Consider the following 18,725-nt stretch of genomic DNA (forward strand, 5'->3'; position numbering starts at 1 on the left):
ACGATCAAGTCTGAATCACCCCCACAGTCCCTTTTCTGTTCCATACAATTCACTTACCATTAGTAAGATGAACTACGTAACCTCTTTGCTCTAGGACATTGATGGCAATAAGATTTGTTCCCATTTCTGGTACAGAAAGCACATCTTGGATTTCTGAAACTTTAGTTTTAGTCCCAATTTTCAAGCAGTCTTTAATTGTTCCAACTTTTGCAGATGAGTTCGAGTTTTTTTTTTTACTATTGCAATGATTTCTGATGATCAATTTTGATGGAAAATTAATTTTTCAGCCAATTTTGCCTTTAGTAAATCTCTGATTTGCATAATCGACAGAAAAATCAGTAAAAAGCACATAACCTAACAAAATCAATCTTTGCTAAATACAGTATTTCCCCAATACATTGAAATCATTACACCCTTATATTAATCATATATAGGGAAAAAGTACATTACTCTGTGTGTACTATTGTGTTTAGTTAGAGCATCTTAAGATGGCCATAGACCAAACTTGAAACATTCATTCTGAATGATTATTGTTCAGTGGATGAACCTTTATGATAATCGCTCATAGCATGTACACAGAAAAAAACAAACGGTCTGTATCATTTGGTTTTGTCATCAAACCTGTCCGATCCTCCAGCCAACCGCAGCCTGAGAATGATGATTGCCTTCATACATCTTACAGTATATGGAGGTGCTATGATTATCGTCCATAGCTCCTCCCCTTGTCTGCGTCAGCTGGTTAGTGGTCAGTTGCGCTATCAGGTAGTCTATAACCAGTTATGGGGCCAAATGTAATAGAGTGAGAGTTTCAGAAAGTGAGAGATTTGGAAAAGTTTTGCAGTTTTTTTTAAAAGTGTCAATCATTTACATAGCTAGATCAACCTGGTTTTGCAGTGTAAATGATTGCCGCTTTAAAAAAAAATGAAAAACCTTACCAAATCTCTCACTTTTTGAAACTCTCACTCTATTACATTTGGCCCTTGCCGTCTACTTCTCATGTCATTAAAATGAAATGCATTTATATGAATTAGTTGCTGTTGTGGGCTGTACTGTGGGCTGAAAATCACAAAATACTTACTTGTTACAGTCTGACATCACAGAAATCACTGAGCACATTCTAGGCAATACATGTTATGTCCCCACTCTCAATTCTTCAGACATATTTCTACCTGGCCAGCAGGTGTCTAAATTCATGCAGATATGATGAAGGTGAATACAAAAGAAACTGTAGAACCCTAATCCACAGTAAATGTGATTGGATGCGATTTCCGGCTGTCGGAATGCTGATAACTCTCAGAATGCCGACGCCGGAATTCTGTCAGGGCCAGGAGACTGATGCTGGGATCCCGACAGTCCTCAGCCTGACCATAAGTATAGCAGTGAGGTTAGGGTTAGGGCTGGGTGGGGGGTTAGGTTTTGCTGCCACCCAGGGGTATTATGGTTAGGCTGCGGGGAGGGGGTAACTCTGTGGGGAAGGGGGTTAGGGTTAGGCACCACCAGGGGGGAGGGGGGTTTGGGGTTGGATGTTTAGGCACCACTGGGAGGATTGGGTTAGGCACTAAGGGGAAGGTTAGGGTTAGGCTGCAGGAAGGGAGGGTTAGAGCTAGGGGGTAGGTGAGAGGGGATAGCATACTTACCTCGCCCCTGTCAGAATATTACAGATCGCGATGTCACCGTCGGTGTTGTCACCACTGGCATCCCATCCGCTGGTCACATATACTGAACCCAATGTGATATGCAGTTATTATTTATATTTTGCCTGGTGGAATATAAGTGTAGCATGCATAACGGCAGTACGCACATAACATGGGTCATAAAACATGAAGAAGGTATGAAGAGGAGGGAGTCAGGAACAGTACAGAATTGCCCAAAGACTGAGCAAGTCTGTATCTGCCGCTGCCTATGCCCGTCTGTTCTGCTGTTCACTTATTGGAACACAGTCTTTATGTTTCAGTAGGCAGCATGTTTTTCTTTAATTACATTTATCATACCAAAAATGAAAAAAAAAAAAAAAATGCAATAGTTTTAGTTTGCCTGCAAATCTATTGCACTTTGCAAAGTTTAAGTAGGCTTATGCAACACAAACATGTGGGACGTTTAACATATCAAGTTCAAATAAAAATGACACGCAGATCATTCACTTCTAAAGCTGCCTTGTGCTCAGTTAATGGAACACTCTATCCTTGTGGTTTCCGAAGTATTATAAGTATATACTCCAGATTAAACTTTCTATTTTCCTCCAGGTAGAGTTCCTTTTCACGTCTCTCAATAGCTCAGTTTCAGGCTGAAGAATCAACTCGATCAGCAAAATCAAAGATGATTATACAGTTCAGTAGTCATTTAAGATTTCTGTGGCTCAATTAAGCATGTATAGCATGCCACAGCCACTGCGACTCTGTTTATCCAGTGAAAGTGCCCTGTAATTTATTTAAAATAATCCATCTTTAACAAATAAAGAGCCCATTGAGTACTGGCTGCTTCAGGCAGCACTGAAAAGCAGCTTCATGATAGTCTGTTTTTCTGGCTTAAGTTAAATGCCTGACAAATTTGATTCAGATATTTAAAAATCAAGTTCTGTTATTTGCACTGTTTATTTTCCTTCATGCCAGTAATCAGTTACAACAGTTTAGCAAATTGGGTATTAGGAATGATAAACGCACTTATGTCACCTGAGATAAGGCAATGTTCTGTGCCGTTCTCTGAGACACTGTTATTAGACAGTGACGTTTGTGAGATGAGGCAGGTGTGGCAGAACCTTTAGTGGCATGCTCCAGTATACTTCAGAGCTTTAACTATATAAATTATATGAAAAATACAAAGAATCCTATATAATAAAAGGCGAATGCTGCTCCTCCCCTCTATGGTGGGAATTCAAGTGTTTTGCGCACCGGCGGCCTTTAGATGGCGCCCGATGGAGCAATTCAAGTATTGCTCCATTTGGCCACACACGGGGTCATTCTGAGTTGATCGCTCGCTAGCTACTTTTAGCAGCAGTGCAAACGCATAGTCGACGGCCATGGGGGAGTGTATTTTCGCTTTGCAAGAGTGCGAAAGCCTGTGCAGCCGAGCGGTACAAAAACATTTTGTGCAAAACAAGACCAGCCCTGTAGTTACTTATTCTGTGTGATGATTGCTGCGATGAAGGTCCCGGAATTGACGTCAGATACCCGCCCTGCAAACGCATGGACACGCCTGCGTTTTTCCAAACACTCCCAGAAAACGGTCAGTTGAAACCCATAAACTCCCACTTCCTGTCAATCTCCTTGCGATCGCCTGTGCGAATAGTTTCTTCGGTAGAGGCAGTGCAAAACAATGATGCTCTATGTACCCGTACGCCGCGCATGCGCATTGTGGCCCATACGCATGCATAGTTTTGCCGTTTTTTTAAATGATCGCTACGCAGCGAACAACAGCAGCTAGCGATCAACTTGGAATGAGGGCCACTGTTAGATTTATCTGTCCAATCTGGCTGGTTGGAATGAAAATCTGGTAATGGATGAGAGCAAATGACAATTACCATTTGCTACCAAACACTGGAAAACAGACAAAAATGGTCAATCAGACAAATTGGTGAAATACATTTGATTTAACCAATTTGTCTGAATGACCTTTTTGTCAGTTTTATGGCATTTAGAAGCAAATGGTCAATTGCCATTTGCTCTCATCCATTACCAGGTTTTCATTCCAACCAGCCAGATTGGACAGATAAATCTTTAGGTGTATGGCCAGCTTAATGTTGTTCCGTCATTTTGATGGACTGGTAACTAGTACAGTATATTAGAAATATCTTCTTTGTATTATTCTAATAATTTTTAAAATCCAAACTCTGGAGTAAAAAGTCTATGGCAGCCTGTCTTTTCCGCACATCTCTGATCAAAACTCACCAAGTTTCCAGCAGTATATACTGCTACACCTGTGTATAATGCCCACATGAACCCATGGGCACTTACATTGTGTGTAAACCTGACTCTGGTACTAGCCAGTGCCTCCTCAGCCATTTACCTCATTGCACGTCACTGTCAAGCTTTGCAGAGTACAGTATTTTGGCTGACACAAGCATGGAGTATTATTGTGTGACGCCTGAGGCTAATGATGATAAAAGATTATGCTAATATATCATAGGGCTCCATTTAAAAATGATAAAACATGACAACATCATTGTTATAAAGAGAATGGTGTTGATTCCGCACAGATCTGCTCTCAGGGGTCACATAGGTATATTATGATGTATATGTACCAACATTTAACAGAATTTTTTCAGGTATGAATCCTATGAGATAATTTGTCAGTTGGTGGTGCTCCCACGACTCAGAATATTACAGTGGTAATAGAGGACAGAAAAGAAGATTTTTTTTTAGGGGCACTCTTTATTTATCATTTATTAAAAACATTACATTTTAATAATATGCATTAATAAAAGGGATTTAGGTGTCACGTTTTGAGTACACAGACAATACAAACATTTAACAATAATTAGATTGAGAAAAATGGAATCCCAATGAGTCATTTCAAGTAGCCAAATGGCTGTGTTTAAGAAATAATAATCGGTCCAAAGATTGGTGAGCATACAGCAGTACAGACAAGTGTGCTATGTTTAGTAAGGAACATACAGTAAGTAGAACATGTGGATGTATAGGGATGCGGTCAATTTACCTACAATCAAAATCCAGACGGTCAAAATCCCGACAACCATTGACCGACCGTCAAAATCCCGACATGGTCAAAATACAGACATTTAAAATACCGACAAGGTCATAATACCAACATTGAAAAAGTCACCGGAAGTGACAAAACGCATTTAGGACTCTGTGCAATCACCTGGTAAGCGTTGCTGTAGCTGTGGACCCATTGCCAGTTCCAGCGTCTACAGACTCCCGGCTGATTGTCATTCACCCCGAGATAGAAGCAGAGCACTCAGCATTAGCCGCGGAAGCCGTGGACGCCCGGTGTACAGTGACTGTGCATTAAACAAGGTACCGTTCACCGCAGGGGGTGCACACATTGATCCAGACTGCTAAGTCTAAGTGTGGACCGCACGGTTCTTTGGACTCACAATCGCCAACAGTGTCAATTAGTGTGGTCACAGATGTGCACAGTCGACGGCCATTCACGTATATGAGTTCAGCGGGATCCAAACAGCGCTGTTCGTATAATTATCAGCTGGCACATCTAATACTGATTTATAGCCCTAAATCACTGACAATCAGCAATTTGAAGTTACCGAGCGGAGAAATTATTCATAGTAGATACAAAAGTATCCGGCAACACTTTAACAAACTCCTTGGGGTTTAGGTATGGTACAGTTGCAACTCATTACAAGCTTGTGATATACTGAAGAGTGAACTATATTAACAATTGCACTTTATAAATTTGTTAATACATGGTTTTATATGTTTGTGAATGTGATATTCATGATAAAGTATAAAGATTTTTTATTATAACCACTGGCAATTCTTTCTTTCTTTTTTTTCGATAAATATCTTCATATAATTATTGCGCTATCCTCTCCTCTCTTGTTTGTTCATCTCTACTTGCATTTGAACCGTCACAGAAGGGTTCAGGAGGATTGCTGCAGTCATTTTTCATTTGAGATTTTGCTCTGATTATAGTATTTGCTGGCGCCTTGAGGGTTAATATATTTTTTCTGCAATGAGGTAGCTGTATGACTAAGCTAAGCGACACAAGTGTGCGGTACAAACAACATGGGGCATGCTGGAATTTGCCCAGATGTAATACACGCACAATATTGGTGGCACAGAATAGCGTACCCCTAAACCACACACACACACACGGCAAAGCCTGTAAAATTAATTTGGATAATAATAACCCTTTTATTTGAAGCTATTATAATAATATGCAGCACAGGCGAGCGTACCCCTACACCACACAGGGCAAACCCTGTAAAAATTATTTGGATAATAATATAAGTAATCTATATAACCCTTTTATTTGGAGTAAATAATGTACAGCACAGGACACCACCACTGAACTGATGCAGCACAAAACAGCACCACCGGACTGGACTTATACGGCAGTATCTCTGGACTTATATGGCAGTACTCCTGGAGTTGTACAGCAGTGTCAGACAGGATGGCACTTTAAAAAACTAGTCCCCAAACAGCACATGATGCAAAGAAGAAAAAGAGGTGCAAGATGGAATTGTCCTTGGGCCCTCCCACCCACCCTTATGTAGTATAAACAGGACATGCACACTTTAACAAACCAATCATTTCAGCCACAGGGTCTGCCACACGACTGTGACTGAAATGACTGGTTTGCTTGGGCCCCCACCAAAAAAGAAGCAATCAATCTCTCCTTGCACAAACTGGCTCTACAGAGGCAAGATGTCGACCTCATCCTCATCCTCCGATTCTTCACCCCTTTCACTGTGTACATCCTCCTCCTCACAAAGTATTAATTCATCCCCACTGGAATCCACCATCACAGGTCTCTGTGTACTTTCTGGAGGCAATTGCTGGTAAAGGTCTTCCCGAAGGAATTTATAATTCATTTTAATGAACATCATCTTCTCTACATTTTGTGGCAGTAACCTCCTACGCCGATCGCTGAGAAGGTTACCGGCTGCACTAAACACTCATTCGGAGTACACACTGGAGGGGGGACAACTTAGGTAAAATAAAGCCAGTTTGTGCAAGGGCATCCAAATTGCCTCTTTTTCCTGCCAGTATACGTACGGACTGTCTGACATGCCTACTTGGATGCTGTCACTCATATAATCTTCCACCATTCTTTCAATGGTGACAGAATGATATGCAGTAACAGTAGACATGTCAGTAATCATTGGCAGGTCCTTCTGTCCGGACCAGATGTCAGCACTCGCTAGTGACTGCTCTGCATCACCGCCAGCGGGTGGGCTAGGAAATCTTATCCTTTTCCTCACAGCCCCAGTTGCGGGAGAATGTGAAGGAGTAGCTGTTGACGGTTCCCGTTCCTCTTGAGTTGACAATTTTCTCACCAGCAGGTCTTTGAACCTCTGCAGACTTGTGTCTGCCGGAAAAAGAGATACAACGTAGGCTTTAAACCTAGGATCGAGCATGGTGGCCAAAATGTAGTGCTCTAATTTCAACAGATTGACCACCCTTGTATCCTGGCAAAGCGAATGAAGGGCTCCATCCACAAGTCCCACATACTTTGCGGAATTGCTCCATCTTAGCCCCTCCTTCAATTTCTCCAGCTGCTTCCACAAAAGCCTGATGAGGGGAATGACCTGACTCAAGCTGGCAGTGTCTGAACTGACTTCACCTGTGGCAAGGTCGAAGGGTTGGAGAAACTTGCACAAGGCGGAAATCATTCTCCACTGCGTTTGCGTCTGGTGCATTCCCCCTCCTTTGCCTATATCGTAGGTGGATGTTTAGGCTTGAATGGCCTTTTGCTGCTCCTCCATCCTCTGAAGCATATAGAGTGTTGAATTTCACCTCGTTACCACCTCTTGTTTTAGGTGATGATAGGACAGTTTCAGGAGTGATTGCTGGTGCTCCAGTCTTTGGCACGCAGTGGCTGAATGTCGAAAGTGGCCCGCAATTTTTCGGGCCACTGACAGCATCTCCGGCATGCCCCTGTCATTTTTTAAAAATTTCTGCACCACCAAATATATTGTATGTGCAAAACATGGGATGTGCTGGAATTTACCCACATGTAATGCACGGACAATATTGGTGGCATTGTCCGATATCACAAATCCCCAGGAGAGTCTAATTGGGGTAAGCCATTGTGCGATGATGTCCCTCAGTTGCCGTAAGAGGTGGTCAGTTGTGTGGCTCTTACGGAAAGCGGTGATACATAGCGTAGCCTGCCTAGGAATGAGTTGGTGTTTGCGAGATGCTGCTACTGGTGCCACTGCTGTTATTGTTGCTGTGGGAGGCAATACATCTACCCTGTGGGCTGTCATAGTCATATAGTCCTTAGTCTGCTCTGTTCCACTTGTCCACTTGTCCGTGGTTAAGTGGACAGTGGGTACAACTGCATTTTTTAGGAAACTGGTGACACTTTTTCTGACGTCTCTGTACATTCTCGATTTCACCTGCCTAGTGAAGTGGAACCTAGATGGGATTTGGTACTGGGGACACACTTCCTCAAACAATTCTCTAAGTCCCACTGAACTAATGGCGGATACCGGATGCACGTCTAACACCAACTTAGCTGTCAAGGCCTCAGTTATACGCTTTGCAACAGGATGACTGCTGTCATATTTCATCTTCCTCACAGAGGACTGTTGGACAGTCAATTGCTTAGTTGAAGTAGTACAAGTGGTCTTCTAACTTCCCCTCTGGGATGACAATCGACTGCCAGCACCAACAACAGCAGCAATAGCAGCAATAGGAGTACCACTCAAGGAGCCTCCGGAGGAATCCCAGTTAGGAGAGGACTCCTCAGTCTTGAAAGTGACATGGCCTGCAGGACTACTGACATTCCTGACTGAGGAGGAAGTTGTGTGGCTTGCAGGAGTTTGGGTACAAGAGGAAGAAGGGATTTAGGTGTCAGTGGACTGCTTACACTCTTACCCAAAGTTTCACAACTTGACACTGACTTCTGATGAATGTGCTGCAAGTGACTTATAAGGGAGGATGTTCCTAGGTGGTTAATGTCCTTACCTCTACTTATTACAGATTGACAGAGGCAATACACGGCTTGACACCTGTTGTCCGGATTTGTGGATAAATAATCCCAAGACGTGGCTTTTTTGGTAGTTTGCCCAGGCACCACAATGGGCTTATTCATCCCACGGGCAACAGGTGCCTCCCCCGGTGCCTTATTTAAACAAACCATATCACCTCCACGTCAACTTCCTCCTCAGCACCAGCAACACCCATATCCTCATCCTGGTGTACTTCAACAGTGACATCTTCAATTTCAATATCAGAAACTGGACTGTGGTGCTCCTTCCAGCACTTGCAGAGGGCATGCAAATGGTGGAAGGAGCCACCTCTTCCCGTCCAGTGTTTGGAAGGTCAGGCATCACAACCGCCGACACACTTGGACTCTCCTTGGGGATTTGTGATACCATCTTAGAACACACAGTTCTTGCTGTGCTTTTGCCAGCTTAACTCTTTTAATTTTTCTAGCGGGAGTATGAGGGTTACCATCGTCATGTGAAGCTGAACCACTAGTCATGAACATAGGCCAGGGCCTTAGCCTTTCCTTGCCACTCTGTGTCGTAAATGGCATATTGTCAAGTTTACATTTCTCCTCAGACCATTTAAATTAAATTTTTTGGGTCATTTTACTGAACTTTTGTTTTTTGGATTTGACATGCCCTCTACTATGACATTGGGCATCGGCCTTGGCAGACGTTGATGGCATTTCATCGTCTATGTCATGACTAGTGGCAGCAGCTTGAGCACTAGGAGGAAGTGGTTCTTGGTCTTTCCCTATTTTATCCTCCAAATTTTTGTTCTCCATTATCTTTCTGGAGTTATATAACAATATGCGGTACAGGAGAGCGTACCTCTACACCACACAGGGCAAACCGTGTGAAAATTATTTGGATTAAATTTAAATAACCCCTTTATTTGGAGTAAATAATATACAGCACAGGACAGCACCACTAAATTTATATGGCAGCACTACTGGACTGGATTTATACGGCAGTACCACTGGATTTATACAGCAGTATCACTGGACTTATACGCCAGTACCACTGGAATTATACGGCAGGATCACTGGAATTATACGGCAGTATCATTGGAATTATACGGCAGTACCACTGGACTTATACAGCAGTACCACTGGACATATACGGCAGTATCACTGGACTGGATTTATACGCCAATACCACTGGAATGATACACCACTACCACTGGAAGTATACGGCAGTATCACTGGAATTATACAGCAGTACCACTGGAATTATACGGCAGTACCACTGGACATATACGGCATTATCACTGGACTGTATTTACACGCCAGTACAGCTGGAATTATACACCAGTACCACTGGAATTATACAGCAGTATCACTGGTCTTATACGCCAGTACCACTGGAATTATACTGCAGTACCACTGGAAGTATACGGCAGGATCACTGGATTTATACCCCAGTACCACTGGAATTATACGGCTGGATCACTGGAAGTATACGGCAATATCACTGGAATTATACGGCAGTACCACTGGACTTATACGGCAGTACCACTGGATATATATGTGGCAGTATCACTGGACTAGATTTATACGTCAGTATTGCTGGAATTATACACCAGTACCACTGGAATAATACAGCAGTATCACTGGAATTATGCGGCAGTACCACTGGAAGTATACTGCAGTACTGCTGGACATATTTGGCAGTATCACTGTACATATACGGCAATATTACTGAACTGGATTTATACGCCAGTACTGCTGGAATTATACGCCAGTACCACTGGAATTATACGGCAGTATCACTGGATTTATACGGCAGTACTGCTGGACATATACGGCAGTATCACTGGACATATATGGCAGTATCACTGGACATATACGGCAGTACCACTGGACATATACAGTAGCACAGGGACACCACCACTGGACCGGGATCAGTACGTAATCCCGCTGGACGGGATCCCGGTGGTCGAAATACCGACGCCGGAATCCCGACCACACAATCCCGACAGGGGTGGCGAGCGGAACGCAGCCCCTTGTGGGGGATGTTGACCGCATCCCACTGGACCGATGCAGGATAACACAGCACCACTGCATTGAACTGGACTTATACAGCAGCACTGGACATAAGGCAGCAGAGGACAACACCACTGTGACTGGACTGATGCAGCACGATACACCACCACTGAACTGATGCAGCACAATACAGCACCACTGGACTGGACTTATACAGCAGCACTGGACATATGGCAGCAGAGGACACCACCATTGTGACTGGACTGATGCAGCACAAGACACCACCACTGGACTTTTGCAGCACAAGACACTACCACTGAACTGATGCAGGACACTGAGGACAGAGACACGTCCTCTCTCTACACTCTCCAATGCCGGAGTGAAAATGGTGGCGACGCGCGTCTCCTTATATGGAATCCAAACCCCATGAGAATCCGACAGCGGGATGATGGCATTTTGCCTAGTTCTGGTTTCCGAGTCAGATGGGAAAACCCGAGCCTGACTCGGATCCGGGCTCGAGTAGTGAATTTCAGAGGGTTCGGTTCTCAGGGAAATGAACCCGCTCATCTCTAATTATATGGAGTATTACCGTCAAGCATAATGTTGTTAGTGATTAAATATTTTACAGCCAAAGGGCATGCGATGATCAAGGGGGCGTAGGCCCTTGTGACGGCGTGAAGAGCAGACGCAGGGCACAATGAATGACCTAGTGTGTTAATAATATGTTAAGTGTGCATAATTTAGGTATAAAGACAATGTTTGGTAAATTTATTTTTTACATATGCCCCACAGTGCGAGATACACATATGCCCCACAGTGCCAGAAACACATATGCCCCACAGTGCCAGATATGCCCCACAGTGCCAGTAATACATATGCCCCACAGTGCCAGATATGCCCCATAATGCCAGATATACATATAACCACAATGTCAGATAAACATATGCCCCACAGTGCTAGGATATGCCCCACAATGCTAGATATACATATGCCCCACAATTCCAGATATACATATGCCCCACAGTGCCATATATACATATGCCCCCAGTGCCAGATATGCCCCACAATGCCAGTTATACATATGCCCCACCCACCCCACCCCACACCTTCCACCTCCATCCTGCTGCTCACCCGCTGCTGCTGTGTCAGGGTGGGGGGAAAGGAGAGGAGAGTGCAGCGCGGTTCCATCTCTCAGTGCTGCTCAGTCAGACTCTGGTGGTCTCCGGTGGCGGCGTGTATGTTCTCAAATGAGGCACCGGTTCGTTAGCCAATCAGAGCTCGTGGACGGCAGCCAATCAGTAGCCGCTGCTGCCGGTCTGCGAGCTCTGATTGGCTAATGGACCGGTGCTCAGTTGAGAAGATACACGCCGCGGCCGAAGCCCAAAGTCTGACTGAGCAGCACTGAGGGATGAGACAGCGCTGTGCTGCGCTCTCCTCTCCTTCCCTGACACAGCAGCGGGCTGGGAAGGGGAGGAGGAGCACATCGGCGGCTTTTACAATAATATCCGTTAACGGCGGCTATGGTGTGTATGAGTGGCGGACCGCAGGTACGGCATACAGGCGGCTAGATTCTTAACGGTACGCCATACTTCAGCGTACCGCCAAACTTGCAGGCCTGGTCTCTCCTATCCAGATCTGTGACTCTATGACTCAGAGCTTCTAGCCACGCTCGGCGTTAGCAAATGAGTCATAGAGTCACAGATCTGGACAAATATATAGATGTCAGCAAATGTAAATAGTGATTTCCAATTTTTGGGGAATAAATTTGTCCTGTTAATCATGTATTGCATATGGCTATATTTTTGAAAATAACATCAAAGTAGTGCTAGTAATTGTAGGCGAAAATATACGGATAATGGTAAATCAATATACTGTAAATACTAGAGATGAGCGCCTGAAATTTTTCGGATTTTGTGTTTTGGTTTTGGGTTCGGTTCCGCGGCCGTGTTTTGGGTTCGACCGCATTTTGGCAAAACCTCACCGAATTTTTTTTGTCGGATTCGGGTGTGTTTTGGATTCGGGTGTTTTTTTCAAAAAACACTAAAAAACAGCTTAAATCATAGAATTTGGGGGTCATTTTGATCCCAAAGTATTATTAACCTCAAAAACCATAATTTACACTCATTTTCAGTCTATTCTGAATAACTCACACCTCACAATATTATTTTTAGTCCTAAAATTTGCACCGAGGTCGCTGTGTGAGTAAGATAAGCGACCCTAGTGGCCGACACAAACACCGGGCCCATCTAGGAGTGGCACTGCAGTGTCACGCAGGATGTCCCTTCCAAAAAACCCTCCCCAAACAGCACATGACGCAAAGAAAAAAAGAGGCGCAATGAGGTAGCTGTGTGAGTAAGATTAGCGACCCTAGTGGCCGACACAAACACCGAGCCCATCTAGGAGTGGCACTGCAGTGTCACGCAGGATGGCCCTTCCAAAAAACCCTCCCCAAACAGCACATGACGCAAAGAAAAAAAGAGGCGCAATGAGGTAGCTGTGTGAGTAAGATTAGCGACCCTAGTGGCCGACACAAACACCGGGCCCATCTAGGAGTGGCACTGCAGTGTCACGCAGGATGTCCCTTCCAAAAAACCCTCCCCAAACAGCACATGACGCAAAGAAAAAAAGAGGCGCAATGAGGTAGCTGTGTGAGTAAGATTAGCGACCCTAGTGGCCGACACAAACACCGGGCCCATCTAGGAGTGGCACTGCAGTGTCACACAGGATGTCCCTTCCAAAAAACCCTCCCCAAACAGCACATGACGCAAAGAAAAAAAGAGGCGCAATGAGGTAGCTGACTGTGTGAGTAAGATTAGCGACCCTAGTGGCCGACACAAACACCGGGCCCATTTAGGAGTGGCACTGCAGTGTCACGCAGGATGTCCCTTCCAAAAAACCCTCCCCAAACAGCACATGACGCAAAGAAAAAAAGAGGCGCAATGAGGTAGCTGACTGTGTGAGTAAGATTAGCGACCCTAGTGGCCGACACAAACACCGGGCCCATTTAGGAGTGGCACTGCAGTGTCACGCAGGATGTCCCTTCCAAAAAACCCTCCCCAATCAGCACATGATGCAAAGAAAAAGAAAAGAAAAAAGAGGTGCAAGATGGAATTGTCCTTGGGCCCTCCCACCCACCCTTATGTTGTATAAACAAAACAGGACATGCACACTTTAACCAACCCATCATTTCAGTGACAGGGTCTGCCACACGACTGTGACTGATATGACGGGTTGGTTTGGACCCCCCCCAAAAAAGAAGCAATTAATCTCTCCTTGCACAAACTGGCTCTACAGAGGCAAGATGTCCACCTCATCATCACCCTCCGATATATCACCGTGTACATCCCCCTCCTCACAGATTATCAATTCGTCTCCACTGGAATCCACCATCTCAGCTCCCTGTGTACTTTGTGGAGGCAATTGCTGCTGGTCAACGTCTCCGCGGAGGAATTGATTATAATTCATTTTAATGAACATCATCTTCTCCACATTTTCTGGATGTAACCTCGTACGCCGATTGCTGACAAGGTGAGCGGCGGCACTAAACACTCTTTCGGAGTACACACTTGTGGGAGGGCAACTTAGGTAGAATAAAGCCAGTTTGTGCAAGGGCCTCCAAATTGCCTCTTTTTCCTGCCAGTATAAGTACGGACTGTGTGACGTGCCTACTTGGATGCGGTCACTCATATAATCCTCCACCATTCTATCAATGTTGAGAGAATCATATGCAGTGACAGTAGACGACATGTCCGTAATCGTTGTCAGGTCCTTCAGTCCGGACCAGATGTCAGCATCAGCAGTCGCTCCAGACTGCCCTGCATCACCGCCAGCGGGTGGGCTCGGAATTCTGAGCCTTTTCCTCGCACCCCCAGTTGCGGGAGAATGTGAAGGAGGAGATGTTGACAGGTCGCGTTCCGCTTGACTTGACAATTTTGTCACCAGCAGGTCTTTCAACCCCAGCAGACTTGTGTCTGCCGGAAAGAGAGATCCAAGGTAGGCTTTAAATCTAGGATCGAGCACGGTGGCCAAAATGTAGTGCTCTGATTTCAACAGATTGACCACCCGTGAATCCTTGTTAAGCGAATTAAGGGCTCCATCCACAAGTCCCACATGCCTAGCGGAATCGCTCCGTGTTAGCTCCTCCTTCAATGTCTCCAGCTTCTTCTGCAAAAGCCTGATGAGGGGAATGACCTGACTCAGGCTGGCAGTGTCTGAACTGACTTCACGTGTGGCAAGTTCAAAGGGCATCAGAACCTTGCACAACGTTGAAATCATTCTCCACTGCGCCTGAGACAGGTGCATTCCACCTACTATATCGTGCTCAATTGTATAGGCTTGAATGGCCTTTTGCTGCTCCTCCAACCTCTGAAGCATATAGAGGGTTGAATTCCACCTCGTTACCACTTCTTGCTTCAGATGATGGCAGGGCAGGTTCAGTAGTTTTTGGTGGTGCTCCAGTCTTCTGTACGTGGTGCCTGTACGCCGAAAGTATCCCGCAATTCTTCTGGCCACCGACAGCATCTCTTGCACGCCCCTGTCGTTTTTTAAAAAATTCTGCACCACCAAATTCAAGGTATGTGCAAAACATGGGACGTGCTGGAATTTGCCCATATTTAATGCACACACAATATTGCTGGCGTTGTCCGATGCCACAAATCCACAGGAGAGTCCAATTGGGGTAAGCCATTCCGCGATGATCTTCCTCAGTTGCCGTAAGAGGTTTTCAGCTGTGTGCGTGTTCTGGAAACCGGTGATACAAAGCGTAGCCTGCCTAGGAAAGAGTTGGCGTTTGCGAGATGCTGCTATTGGTGCCGCCGCTGCTGTTCTTGCGGCGGGAGTCCATACATCTACCCAGTGGGCTGTCACAGTCATATAGTCCTGACCCTGCCCTGCTCCACTTGTCCACATGTCCGTGGTTAAGTGGACATTGGGTACAGCTGCATTTTTTAGGACACTGGTGACTCTTTTTCTGAGGTCTGTGTACATTTTCGGTATCGCCTGCCTAGAGAAATGGAACCTAGATGGTATTTGGTACCGGGGACACAGTACCTCCAACAAGTCTCTAGTTGGCTCTGCAGTAATGATGGATACCGGAACCACGTTTCTCACCACCCAGGATGTCAAGGCCTCAGTTATCCGCTTTGCAGTAGGATGACTGCTGTGATATTTCATCTTCCTCGCAAAGGACTGTTGGACAGTCAATTGCTTGGTGGAAGTAGTAAAAGTGGTCTTACGACTTCCCCTCTGGGATGACCATCGACTCCCAGCAGCAACAACAGCAGCGCCAGCATCAGTAGGCGTTACACGCAAGGATGCATCGGAGGAATCCCAGGCAGGAGAGGACTCGTCAGAATTGCCAGTGACATGGCCTGCAGGACTATTGGCATTCCTGGGGAAGGAGGAAATTGACACTGAGGGAGTTGGTGGGGTGGTTTGCGTGAGCTTGGTTACAAGAGGAAGGGATTTACTGGTCAGTGGACTGCTTCCGCTGTCGGCCCAAGTTTTTGAACTTGTCACTGACTTATTATGAATGCGCTGCAGGTGACGTATAAGGGAGGATGTTCCGAGGTGGTTAACGTCCTTACCCCTACTTATTACAGCTTGACAAAGGGAACACACGGCTTGACACCTGTTGTCCGCATTTCTGGTGAAATACTTCCACACCGAAGAGCTGATTTTTTTGGTATTTTCACCAGGCATGTCAACGGCCATATTCCTACCACGGACAACAGGTGTCTCCCCGGGTGCCTGACTTAAACAAACCACCTCACCATCAGAATCCTCCTGGTCAATTTCCTCCCCAGCGCCAGCAACACCCATATCCTCCTCATCCTGGTGTACTTCAACACTGACATCTTCAATCTGACTATCAGGAACTGGACTGCGGGTGCTCCTTCCATCACTTGCAGGGGGCGTGCAAATGGTGGAAGGCGCATGCTCTTCACGTCCAGTGTTGGGAAGGTCAGGCATCGCAACCGACACAATTGGAGTCGGACTCTCCTTGTGGATTTGGGATTTCGAAGAACGCACAGTTCTTTGCGGTGCTACTGCTTTTGCCAGCTTTAGTCTTTACATTTTTCTAGCGAGAGGCTGAGTGCTTCCATCCTCATGTGAAGCTGAACCACTAGCCATGAACATAGGCCAGGGCCTCAGCCGTTCCTTGCCACTCCGTGTGGTAAATGGCATATTGGCAAGTTTACGCTTCTCCTCCGACAATTTTATTTTAGGTTTTGGAGTCCTTTTTTTACTGATATTTGGTGTTTTGGATTTGACATGCTCTGTACTATGACATTGGGCATCGGCCTTGGCAGACGACGTTGCTGGCATTTCATCGTCTCGGCCATGACTAGTGGCAGCAGCTTCAGCACGAGGTGGAAGTGGATCTTGATCTTTCCCTAATTTTGGAACCTCAACATTTTTGTTCTCCATATTTTAATAGGCACAACTAAAAGGCATCTCAGGTAAACAATGGAGATGGATGGATTGGATACTAGTATACAATTATGGACGGGCTGCCGAGTGCCGACACAGAGGTAGCCACAGCCGTGAACTACCGCACTGTACTGTGTCTGCTGCTAATATATAGACTGGTTGATAAAGAGATAGTATACTCGTAACTAGTATGTATGTATAAAGAAAGAAAAAAAAACCACGGTTAGGTGGTATATACAATTATGGACGGGCTGCCGAGTGCCGACACAGAGGTAGCCACAGCCGTGAACTACCGCACTGTACTGTGTCTGCTGCTAATATAGACTGGTTGATAAAGAGATAGTATACTCGTAACTAGTATGACTATAAAGAAAGAAAAAAAAACCACGGTTAGGTGGTATATACAATTATGGACGGGCTGCCGAGTGCCGACACAGAGGTAGCCACAGCCGTGAACTACCGCACTGTACTGTGTCTGCTGCTAATATATAGACTGGTTGATAAAGAGATAGTATACTCGTAACTAGTATGTATGTATAAAGAAAGAAAAAAAAACCACGGTTAGGTGGTATATACAATTATGGACGGGCTGCCGAGTGCCGACACAGAGGTAGCCACAGCCGTGAACTACCGCACTGTACTGTGTCTGCTGCTAATATATAGACTGGTTGATAAAGAGATAGTATACTCGTAACTAGTATGTATGTATAAAGAAAGAAAAAAAAACCACGGTTAGGTGGTATATACAATTATGGACGGGCTGCCGAGTGCCGACACAGAGGTAGCCACAGCCGTGAACTACCGCACTGTACTGTGTCTGCTGCTAATATATAGACTGGTTGATAAAGAGATAGTATACTCGTAACTAGTATGTATGTATAAAGAAAGAAAAAAAAACCACGGTTAGGTGGTATATACAATTATGGACGGGCTGCCGAGTGCCGACACAGAGGTAGCCACAGCCGTGAACTACCGCACTGTACTGTGTCTGCTGCTAATATATAGACTGGTTGATAAAGAGATAGTATACTCGTAACTAGTATGTATGTATAAAGAAAGAAAAAAAAAAACACGGTTAGGTGGTATATACAATTATGGACGGGCTGCCGAGTGCCGACACAGAGGTAGCCACAGCCGTGAACTACCGCACTGTACTGTGTCTGCTGCTAATATATAGACTGGTTGATAAAGAGATAGTATACTCGTAACTAGTATGTATGTATAAAGAAAGAAAAAAAAACCACGGTTAGGTGGTATATACAATTATGGACGGGCTGCCGAGTGCCGACACAGAGGTAGCCACAGCCGTGAACTACCGCACTGTACTGTGTCTGCTGCTAATATAGACTGGTTGATAAAGAGATAGTATACTCGTAACTAGTATGTATGTATAAAGAAAGAAAAAAAAACCACGGTTAGGTGGTATATACAATTATGGACGGGCTGCCGAGTGCCGACACAGAGGTAGCCACAGCCGTGAACTACCGCACTGTACTGTGTCTGCTGCTAATATATAGACTGGTTGATAAAGAGATAGTATACTCGTAACTAGTATGTATGTATAAAGAAAGAAAAAAAAACCACGGTTAGGTGGTATATACAATTATGGACGGGCTGCCGAGTGCCGACACAGAGGTAGCCACAGCCGTGAACTACCGCACTGTACTGTGTCT

This window comes from Pseudophryne corroboree, chromosome 1 (assembly GCF_028390025.1).
Source record: "Pseudophryne corroboree isolate aPseCor3 chromosome 1, aPseCor3.hap2, whole genome shotgun sequence".
Lineage (NCBI taxonomy): Eukaryota > Metazoa > Chordata > Amphibia > Anura > Myobatrachidae > Pseudophryne > Pseudophryne corroboree.